Below are 11,636 nucleotides of genomic sequence, written 5' to 3'. Positions count from 1 at the left end.
AATAAAAACATCTACAATCAACAATTACTTCAAATAAAATGAACAAAAATAAGCATGCAAAATAAAAATTAATTCAAATTAACTACAACAAAACATGCAAAATAAAAAATTAATTTGAATAAAATGAACTTAATTAACCAGATACAGCATGCAAGATAAAAGAACTATTTCAACTATGGGGTCATCTTTGTCTTCTCCAACGTCGATCTGAAACAGATACGGTGGTAATAGATTAATAATGAGCAATTAAAATTAACTGTATCAAGTTTCTCACCTTAATTAACTGCAGACTGCAACTGTTTGCAGGTGTGAAGAGCAAACTAAATCCAGGAGAAGCACCACAGCAGAAATTTTGTTGTTCCATTTGAAATCAAATAGATCCTTAGTTGCTCCCACTAATCGGTTGAAAATCAACTGCATAGTGTGGAGAAGTGAAGATGAAAATATCAAATCAGGAACAAAGTCCAGAAAAGACCACACCCATGTAGACGGTTGTTCGAGTAGCGCCAAATTGAACTCATTTGTTGGGCAATCTGCAGAAAGGGCAAAAAAATATATTAATTACACTATTAGTTAAGGAAGGAACTAAACACTCCTAAAAATACACAACAAAATGCAAGTAAAATAGCTGAATTATAATAAAATGGCGACAACTGTCATTTTACATTACAACCATGGATCATGACATAAATAAAGGCAAACAATCATAGATGCACGATGTCAAGGTTAATTGGAACTGTGAACAATAGATAATTGGTAAAACAAATAACCCATAAGATCAATATAGAGCAACTAATATTATAAATTCTCACCTTAATTAACTGCAGAAAGTAGCTTCATAAGGTTCACAGGTAGAATGAACAAGCCAAATCCAGAAGGAATACCATTGCAGACAAGTTGTTGTTTTAGTCATTTCCAAATTAAGTTTCAAATGCCTCGCCCTTTCAGGTTCAAAATTATGTTGCAATAGTAAGACGTCAAAAGCATCGGCTCTTTGAGTACCATCAGAATTAGCTGTAATTTCTTCTCACTCGGACAAACTATAGGAACGGGCAAGAAAACGTGGTTAATTACAACTTTTAAAGCAAGTAAATCAGTAATATTTTAATGTGGCAAGTTAGAAGCTAACTTTGGCACTAATGAAAAAGTCAGTTCCACATTTTGCTCCTGCTAAAACGTTATTTAAAAGTTGTTTGATGAAAATAAGTTACAAATGCCTAAGAAATTGAAGTTTCTGGGACCAGGATTAATATTTTTAATTAATATGGTTTACTTACCAGTTCATTCGTCATAAATCCTTCCTTCAGCAATGCCACACTGTATTCGTTCCCAATCGAAAAAAGGCACTTTTGTGCTTCTTTTTAGGACAGCTACTCACTGAACCGAATGAACACTGACACAACCAAGGCACTGTAAATTAATGTGCTATCCAGGTTTTTTTTAATGTTCCTGTGAAATGAAATCTTATGAGTATTCAGATATAATTAATTTAGCCTCAGTAAGTAATGTGCATGAGACAATACTAGTTAATATCAAATAAATATACTAATTATGCCACGTATGCTCACCGTAATTAATTAGATCCTCCAAAATGAAACGAACCATGGCAGACAACTTGCTTTTTCATTCTTATTTATCATCAATCTGTAAAAATAGAGAAGAAAAACGAATAAACTAAATTATTAAACAATTAAAACATAAAATACAACGAAAAGACGCACCGAAAAGCAAATAAAATAGCAAAATTTTCAAAATGGCGACGTAGCGTCCCTTTTAATAAAAGATGGCAAGATGGACAAAAACGTAGAACATCGCAAAATGTAATAAATTCATAGATTCATAAATAATTGTCAATTTATGCTGCGGATATATAGATAACTATGAATGGAACACCTATAGAGCGTAGATCAAAAAGCATAGACATATAATAATGGACGTGTCTTGACCGCATGTCCTTGTAATAATCTCTTGGCTGGAAAAGAGTGAGGGAGATGGCGTATGGTTTCGGACTAGTGCTATTTCTTTCATGACACGCTCACACACTATCGTGAGAGAGATGAATATTATCCGAAACTTCGTTCCTTCTCTTTCTTTTCTTGTAGCACAATTCTGACCGCAAAGGCATGTCCATTAGTAAACGTCGATGTGAAAAAGCAAGTCTGTTCTTACTATAAATATTCTTCCTCACAGTACCTACCTACACATTTTTAGGTAAAAAGAGCTTGCAATTAATTGTAGTTGCGCCAATTAAAGAAACTAATCATTTAATTAGATGTTAAAGACGACAAACTGTAATTTTTAACAACTCAAATTGCTCTGTCAGTCATTACATTCCCTTCTCAGTTTTTTTTTTCAATAAATATTAAATAAAAAAGTCCAGTTTTTCCATTGACAATTACACTAATAGACTTTTGTGACTTTCGTCCATATGAATTTTATCTCATCTCAATCAAAATTATTATATTGTACCACATTAATGTTATTAGCCTTTCACTCTCTCCCTCCACATCACCAATTTGTGACAAACTTGACAACTCCCTTATGGCTTTGAATCAAATTTTGTTTTACATCATACCCTTAATTATAAAGTAAGAAACTAAGGCAAAAGAGGATGCATTTGGACAGGACCGATTTTGGAAAACGTACATTCTTTATAATGTAACTCTGTTATTGTCATTATTATTACTAATTGTTAATAAAAGTAACTTTTATTAATATGTAAGATATTCACAATGATCTTCAAATATAAACAAGCTTTTCTTTCACCTCTGCTCTTAAGTTTAAAAGATATGCACAGTTATCTTATTAATATAATAAAAGAATGAAACGAAATAATAAAAATAAAACGACCATAATTATTTTGAATTTCTTTGATTTCTTTGCAATAATATTAATCAATTATTTCAATTGAATTAAATAGATCAGATTATCCAACTTATTATTCTGCCCAAAGTTTTAACATTTTTCCCAATTATATTGCATTTTTCTAATTCAAGAATATAATAACATAATAAAGTTGATAATCTTAACGATTAAAGCAAAATTAATTTGCCTTAAACGAAGCACAATCTTTACTGAATAAATAAAATGTTCAAATCAAGCAAAACTGTTTATTATTAAAACGTTTATGAAGTACGATAACATTTCAACATTCTGTATTATTCACGTTCAGTAACTATGACGAAAATGTAGACAAAAAACAGAGATATTTATCATTAACGTTATTCGGCGAGCTTGCGTCGTTTCCAAGTGAAAATAGTTTTAAAATGTCTCAGAAGCATTTACAATTTACAGGGTGTGCTTGAAAATGAGTCGTACAGAAAGAATTTGCAATTACAAAATGTCACAATACAATTCAAAAACCAGATTAAACACCTTAATCGTTATAAATATGGGAAATTCTTTTACAAACCTGAGAAATTTGGACAAAAATTGACCGACACATTTTTGATTTGGCTGAAATTTTATTTACGAGTTATGAATTTTTGTTTCAATCATTTCTATTTCTCAAAATATTAATAAAAAAAAATTCCTCGAACACGTATCTTTTTTTTTTCAATATAAAACCCGTAAAGAAAATTTCAGCGAAACCGAAAATATATCGGTCAGATCAGTGTTCGGTTTGTAAAAGAATGTCCCATATGTGTTAAATGTACCTACTATATGTATAATTTTTTCAACCCCCAAAGAAAAAGACGACTATTGCTCCATCAGTCCATTTTTATAAAAACCTTGCAATTTTGTAGCTTTTAAAGAAATTCGTGAAACACAAAAATACAGGCAAATTCTACTCAAAATTATTCCACAAATGACCTAATTTTCTCCATTTCAAATGCCAAGATAAACAATTGACAAATAAAATCATTACATCATTATGTATATTAAAATCAATTGCCAAATGTATGACGTAGCATCACTTGAGAAAGGCTCAATTGTCAGGACAAGATTTGTATGAAAAATTTTTTTGGAGAATAAACGGGTAAAGTAACGGTAAAGTATGTATGTATACATATAAGTAGAAAAGTCCTGACTCACTGCCTCGTATCAATGTCCAAACAAAACCTTTCGAATTATATGCATAGCTGAAGTTTGCAAAAGATTTTTCTTTATGATGTATAAAAGAAATAAGGAAGGATATTTCGAAATTCAATACCTAAGAAGGTGAAAAGGGGTGACAAAGTCTGTATGAAACTTTTTTGTTTATGGTCAGATTTATTTGAAACATGGCCTTAATGCTCTTTGATATAAATATTCACCTATTGTTTCGGTATTTTAAAAAATCCAACCTCTGAAGGACTGAGAAGTGGTTGCAACATTTTAAAAACATCAGGCTTTGTATATGTACACCTACGTTTCGAAGTACCACGAAACAATTTGTAATTACTAATTAGGTATGTCAAAGATCATGCGAAAATACGAATTTTTATCGATTTCTTAAAAATATCCTTGAAATTGCGACAACCTAGCACAACGGTTCCGAAATTTTTCTTTTCTACGGACCCCTTTCTAATCCATCCCCCCCATCTCAATAAAAAAATAAACTGATAAGAGTTTTATGTCTAACAATAAGACCCACGACACCTCACCCTCACATAAACTCAGCGACAAGGGATGGGAAATTGGTACTGAATAGAAAAGGATCTGTCATCATGTCAACCAATTGATTAGGGGTATTTATACTAATGTAACCGATGTAACGCATTTTAAATTAAATTATTAATTACTTAACATTAATTCATACATACATCCAAAGGTCATTTGAATCATTTGATTCGAGTTTTTGTTTTAGAGAGGATGAATTGTTAATAACGATTAAATTCTCATTTTTAAGAAGATAAACATTCGTAACTCTTTTGTTCAGCACATTCAATGCAGAAAAAAAAATATTTTTTATCGTTTGACAAGATATTTTGTTTTTCACTGTAAACGTGTTGTTATGGTTACTCACTTTAAGAATTTGCTGATTACGTTGAGAGTTTATCGAATATATCGGCGTAATAAGCTAATTTATCGTCATGCATTGTAGTTCGACATGACTTACAGACGTAAAAATTGGTTACTCAGCTTCAGTACATAAAAGGGGGTGATTTTTGCTGACTTGTCATATCTTCACATTCTTTTTTTAAAAGCCTTGACTGCAATGTATTTGTTACCAATGACATTCTCGGATAACAATAGCTATATTTAAAAAAAATATTTAAATAAATATATAAGTCAGACTGCTTTGCGTGATTAGACAGGGTATATGCGCATATAATAATGATAAGAAATAAACGCGCAAAATAACTGAGGAAATAGGAATGAACCAATGAACAATTGCATCCAATTGATTGTATAAACGTAAGACAGAAAGCCCGAATGTCCTATCCTGTCATCTGGCATCTAGGTATCTTTCTTTCACAAAAATTGCGGTAGTCACTCTTATCAAACTGTTATGGTTTGTCCTTTTGTTAGTGGTTTGGTCATGAAAAATATGCCATTGTTACTGTTAAATACAGAACGGCTGCTTTTCCCAGAATTTTTATTAGGACAAAAAAAGTCGTATCTCGCGGAATCTCTGCGACCCTTCCATGGAACACCAGGGTTCCGCTGTCCTAGCACACTATTTCAACCCTTATAGAAAATCTCTATAAAATACGACTTTCATTTCACAATTCGATAAAGTAAACAAACTGGTTTGGTCATAAATGGTCGTGAAAATTTAGTTTTATTACTCTTCCCAAAGACATGCATAACTTTGCGAATATGATTTATGGGGTATTAAAAGACAATTTTGTATATACCTGATGCTACACGGGTTCATCACAGACTTTGTCTCTGTTCTATGTGATGTACATAATTATTTTCCAACTGAATTTTCAAATGTATTGTACTTATCAAAACATGTTCCATTAAACTATCTTCATTGATGTCTTTCGATTCCATCAAAACGCAAAAGTAGGATTTTCTTAGCAAAATTACTATTAGTCCCAACAAATAATCAAACAAATACACTGGATACAAAGTTTCGGAATTACCTAATAACAGTAAACAACGTTATTAAACACGTTGAAGGTTTTTGGAAACGTTTAAACAAATAACAAAATTAAAATTCCATGTTTAGGATAGCTAACGAACAGGTCACGAATTTTTTTGATTAACAAGCCGAAAAATAGCGCATATTACATACATACATAAATAATGAATTTTTTTTTTAAAAGCCTAAAGTTTATAGATTGTTATCCATTTCCTAAAATTTCTACAAGCATATCATAATTTAATATTCAGGGGTTTGGCACCCTGTAAATAACTCTCAGACCCATTGACAAATTATTTCATAGGTACTATCATACTTAGAATAAACTGAGAGAGTAGGTACAAAAAATTATTGTGGGACATAAAAAAATTTGCACTTAAAAGTAATAATTTAATATTCAGGGGTTTCGCACCCCGTAAAAAAACCCTAAGACCCGCTGACAAATTATTTCATAGGCATTATACTACATTGAACGATATTTAGATATTAAATACAAGCAATTATTGTGGGATAAGAAAAACTTTCACTGAAAAATAATAATTTAATATTGAGGGATTTCGCACCCTGTAAATAACCCTCAGAGGCATTGACAAATTATTTCATAAGCATTATCGCACTTAGAACATCTCTGAGAGTGTAGGTACAAAAAATTATTGTGGGACAAGAAAAAATATGCACTTAAAAATAGTAATTTAATATTCAGNTATTTACTATCAGAAATTGCAAAGTTTGATGTTCAAAAGGAAGGGTCTCACATATAATCTTACTTTACATATTTCGGTCCCGTCTTCTCTAAACAAAATTATCAAAATCTCACAAACAATTTTTAAAAAATATTTAAGTTACAACACTTGCAAATTTCACTACTAGAAAGTGCAAACATGAGGTACAAAAAGAAGGGTAGAGAGCATCCTCACAAATAATACTACTTTATACATCTTGTCTCCGTCTTCTTTAAACAAAAATTTGAAAAACGAATTTTGCATTATATGAAAGTAACACCTGCAATTTCTACTGCCAGAAATTGCAAAGTTTGAGGTACAAAAGAAAGGATAGAGAGCAACCCTTACGAAAAAATTGACTATACATTTTGTCCCCGTCGCCTCTAAACAAAATTATCAAAATCCGATAAACAAATTTTGAAAAATATTTAAGTTATAACAGTTGTAATTCTTAGAACTAAAAAGTGCAAAGTTTGAGGTACAAAAGGAAGGGTAGAGAGCAGCTTCAAAAATAATCTGACTTTATACATTTTGTCCCAGTTTTCCCTAAACAAAATCATCAAAATATGACAAACAAATATTGAAAATATTCAATTTATAACATGTAATTCTTATTACTGGAAGGTGCAAATTTTGAGGTGCAAAAAAAGGGTAGAGTGCACCCTCACAAATAATCTGATTTTATACATTTTGTCCCTGTCTTCCCTAAACAAAATTATCAAATATGACAAGCAATCTTTGAAACACATTCAAGTTATAACACTTGTAATTCTTAGTACTAGAAAGTGCAAAGTTTGAAGTACAAAATGAAGCGTAAAGAGCACCCTCACAAATAATCTGACTTTATACATTTTGTCCCCGTCGTCTCTAAACAAAATTATCAAAATATGACAAACAGATTTTGAAAAATATTTAAGTTATAACACTTGTAATTTAAACTATCAGTAAGTGCAAAGTTTGAGGTACAAAAGGAAGGGTAAGGCGTAGTTACAAAAAAAAAACGGAATTTACACATTTTATCTCTCATCTCGGCAAATAAAGCAATCAAAATCTAGAATAGGAATTTTGAAAAATATTTAAGTTATTACTCCTGTAATGTCCAAATGAGGGAAATGTATCGCCATCTGGTGACCATTTGCTATAATTATAAGATAACGCATATATGCTTATCTGTAACCATAATACCTACTTAATTGTTTAATTTAAATTTATTAATCAGAACTAACACAAGGTAATAAAGTCTCTTTAAAAACTTTTGGCATTGTTGGAAATAAGCAAATTGGAATTTTTTAGAACAGAACATTCTTTTGTCGACGATATCACTTTCTAATACCTCATTTATTACTATTTTTAATTCATACAGTTACTTACCAGTTCCTTGTCAGAAATTCTTTTTTTAGCAACGACACACTATCTCCGTTCCCCATGGAAAAAAGGCACTCTCACGCTTTCTTATGACTTCAGGTTGTGTTAATTTCTGGAGTGAAAAAGGACTGATACAACCAATGCTATGCAAGGGATGACATCCACAGGTTTTATAATCTTTCTGTAAAATAAAATTTTATGAGAGTATTCAGATACAATAAATTTAGCTTCTCTAGTAAATAATGTGCATAATACAATAGCATAATGTTCTCACCTTAACTAACTTCAAAATCGTCCAAAGTGAAAAATCAACAAGAAACACTACAGTAAACAATTTGCTTTTTAGTGGGTCAATTTGTACTAATGGAGAACATTAACAAATTAATTACACTATTAAATAAATAAACGTTTTTCGGTATATATATATAATGTTGGTTGGTTGTTATTCTTATCTATAGTTGTTATGATCAATGATTATAGATCATGTTATAGACAATAGATAAATCAACGGTCACGGTTTATGTCATGTTTTTTTAACATATTATTGTTGTCTATGATATTGTTGGTTATGTTTTGTTATGTTCTTAGTTTTTATGCGGTTTTTATATAATTGTAAGATAACTGAGGTAGTTGTTAATTACAGTCGTTGTATATTGTACGTTTAAACAAATATTTAGTTTTAGTCGTTGTTTAAAAAATGCATCGCAAAGTTCAAGCAGCCCTTATACAATTAGCAGTTGGGAAAAGTCGTAGCAAAAACATCGAAAACGCTAATCAAATGATTTGTGAAGCAAAGAATAAAGGTGCAAAACTTATAGCATTACCCGAGTGTTTTAATTCTCCCTACGGTACTAATTTTTTCAAAGAATATTCTGAATCCATTCCCAATGGTCCAACTTGCAAAATGCTTTCAAATGCGGCTAAAGAAAATGAAGTTTATTTAGTTGGTGGTACTATTCCAGAAGAAGACAATGGTAAAATTTATAACACTTGCACTGTCTGGGATCCAAAAGGTGAACTAATTGGAAAATATCGCAAGATAGTAAGTGCAAAGTTTGAGGTACAAAAGGAAGGGTAAAGAGCACCCTCACAAATAATCTGACTTTATACATTTTGTCCCCGTCGTCTCTAAACAAAATTATCAAAATCTGGCAAACGAATTTTGAATAGCATGCAAGTTATAACACCTGTAATTTTACTACTAGAAAGTGCAATGTTTGAAGTGCAAAAGAAAGGGTAGAGAGCATCTTTATGAATATTAAGATTTTATACATTTTGTCCACGTCATCTCTAAGCAAAATTATTAAAAGATTGGAAACAAATTTTAAATTAAATGCAAGTTATAACACCTCAACTTTCTTTCAGCAATTACAATGTTCTAGGATCAAAAAGAAGGTAAGGAGCAGTCACAAAAAAAAATTGAATTTACACATTTTATCTCCTAGCTCGACAAATAAAGCGATCAAAATTTAGAAAGGAATTTTGAAGAAAATTCAAATAATTACGCCTGCAATATCCAAATACGGGCAGTGTATCGCCATCTGGTGACCATTTATTACCACTAAACCATGTAGTATAAATTGTCTAATGGTAATGCTTTAGGTTCGAAAGGAAGGGTAGACAATAACTTTACAAAAAGTTAGACTTTATACAATTTGTCCTCATTCTCTACAATCATTATTACCACATTTTACAGACAAATTTTGAAACATATTCAACTTATAAAACTTGTAATTCTTACTACTAGAAAGTGCAAAGTTTGAGGTACAGAAGGAAGGGTAGAGAGCACCCTCACAAATAATCTGACTTTATGCATTTTGTCCCCATCCTCTAAACAAAATTATCAAAACATGACAAACAAATTTTGAAAAATATTTATGTTATAAACTTGCAATTCTTACTACTAGAAAGTATAACGTTTGAAGTGCAAAAGGAAGGGTAGAGAGCACCCTTATGAATAATATGNGTTTATTTAGTTGGTGGTACTATTCCAGAAGAAGACAATGGTAAAATTTATAACACTTGCACTGTCTGGGATCCAAAAGGTGAACTAATTGGAAAATATCGCAAGCTAGAAAGTGCAAAGTTTGAGGTACAAAAGGAAGGGTAGAGAGCACCCTCACAAATAATCTGACTTTATACATTTTGTCCCCGTCATCTCTAAACAAAATTATCAAAATATGACCAACGAATTTTGAATTATGTGCATGTTATAACAGCTCTTAATTTTCTATCAGGAATTGCAATGTTTTAGGATCAAAAAGAGGGTAAGGCGTAGTTACAAAAAAAAAACGGAATTTACACATTTTATCTCTCATCTCGGCAAATAAAGCAATCAAAATCTAGAATAGGAATTTTGAAAAATATTTAAGTTATTACTCCTGTAATGTCCAAATGAGGGAAATGTATCGCCATCTGGTGACCATTTGCTATAATTATAAGATAACGCATATATGCTTATCTGTAACCATAATACCTACTTAATTGTTTAATTTAAATTTATTAATCAGAACTAACACAAGGTAATAAAGTCTCTTTAAAAACTTTTGGCATTGTTGGAAATAAGCAAATTGGAATTTTTTAGAACAGAACGCATATCATAATTTAATATTCAGGGGTTTGGCACCCTGTAAATAACTCTCAGACCCATTGACAAATTATTTCATAGGTACTATCATACTTAGAATAAACTGAGAGAGTAGGTACAAAAAATTATTGTGGGACATAAAAAAATTTGCACTTAAAAGTAATAATTTAATATTGAAGGGTTCCGCACCCTGTAAAAAAACCCTAAGACCGGCTGACAAATTATTTCATAGGCATTATCATACTTAGAACATCTCTAAGAGTGTAGGTACAAGCAATTATTGTGGGACAAGAAAAACTTCCATTGAAAAAAAATAATTTTANATAAAGTCTCTTTAAAAACTTTTGGCATTGTTGGAAATAAGCAAATTGGAATTTTTTAGAACAGAACATTCTTTTGTCGACGATATCACTTTCTAATACCTCATTTATTACTATTTTTAATTCATACAGTTACTTACCAGTTCCTTGTCAGAAATTCTTTTTTTAGCAACGACACACTATCTCCGTTCCCCATGGAAAAAAGGCACTCTCACGCTTTCTTATGACTTCAGGTTGTGTTAATTTCTGGAGTGAAAAAGGACTGATACAACCAATGCTATGCAAGGGATGACATCCACAGGTTTTATAATCTTTCTGTAAAATAAAATTTTATGAGAGTATTCAGATACAATAAATTTAGCTTCTCTAGTAAATAATGTGCATAATACAATAGCATAATGTTCTCACCTTAACTAACTTCAAAATCGTCCAAAGTGAAAAATCAACAAGAAACACTACAGTAAACAATTTGCTTTTTAGTGGGTCAATTTGTACTAATGGAGAACATTAACAAATTAATTACACTATTAAATAAATAAACGTTTTTCGGTATATATATATAATGTTGGTTGGTTGTTATTCTTATCTATAGTTGTTATGATCAATGATTATAGATCATGTTATAG

General features: G+C 30.9%; 1 long non-coding RNA gene across 3 annotated transcripts; it reads right to left on the bottom strand.

Moving 5' to 3' along the window:
* Positions 1–60: 60 nt before the first annotated feature.
* Positions 61–11,559, bottom strand: LOC108740478. Of its 3 annotated transcripts, none has more exons than XR_003232538.1 (7): positions 11,419–11,559; positions 11,151–11,325; positions 1,569–1,644; positions 1,278–1,449; positions 813–1,040; positions 275–533; positions 61–207 (listed from the first exon to the last, which is right to left on the bottom strand). It is a non-coding gene; the product is annotated as an uncharacterized LOC108740478 (long non-coding RNA). The 3 variants fall into 3 exon arrangements; XR_003232537.1 differs by lacking the exons at positions 11,151–11,325; positions 11,419–11,559 and adding exons at positions 8,110–8,284; positions 8,378–8,488; XR_003232539.1 differs by lacking the exons at positions 11,151–11,325; positions 11,419–11,559 and adding an exon at positions 1,722–1,959.
* Between the last annotated feature and the right edge of the window lie 77 nt (positions 11,560–11,636).

This window comes from Agrilus planipennis, unplaced genomic scaffold, assembly GCF_000699045.2.
Source record: "Agrilus planipennis isolate EAB-ADULT unplaced genomic scaffold, Apla_2.0 scaffold57, whole genome shotgun sequence".
Classification (NCBI taxonomy): Eukaryota; Metazoa; Arthropoda; class Insecta; order Coleoptera; family Buprestidae; genus Agrilus; species Agrilus planipennis.
This window is presented reverse-complemented; position numbering and strand designations above follow the sequence as displayed.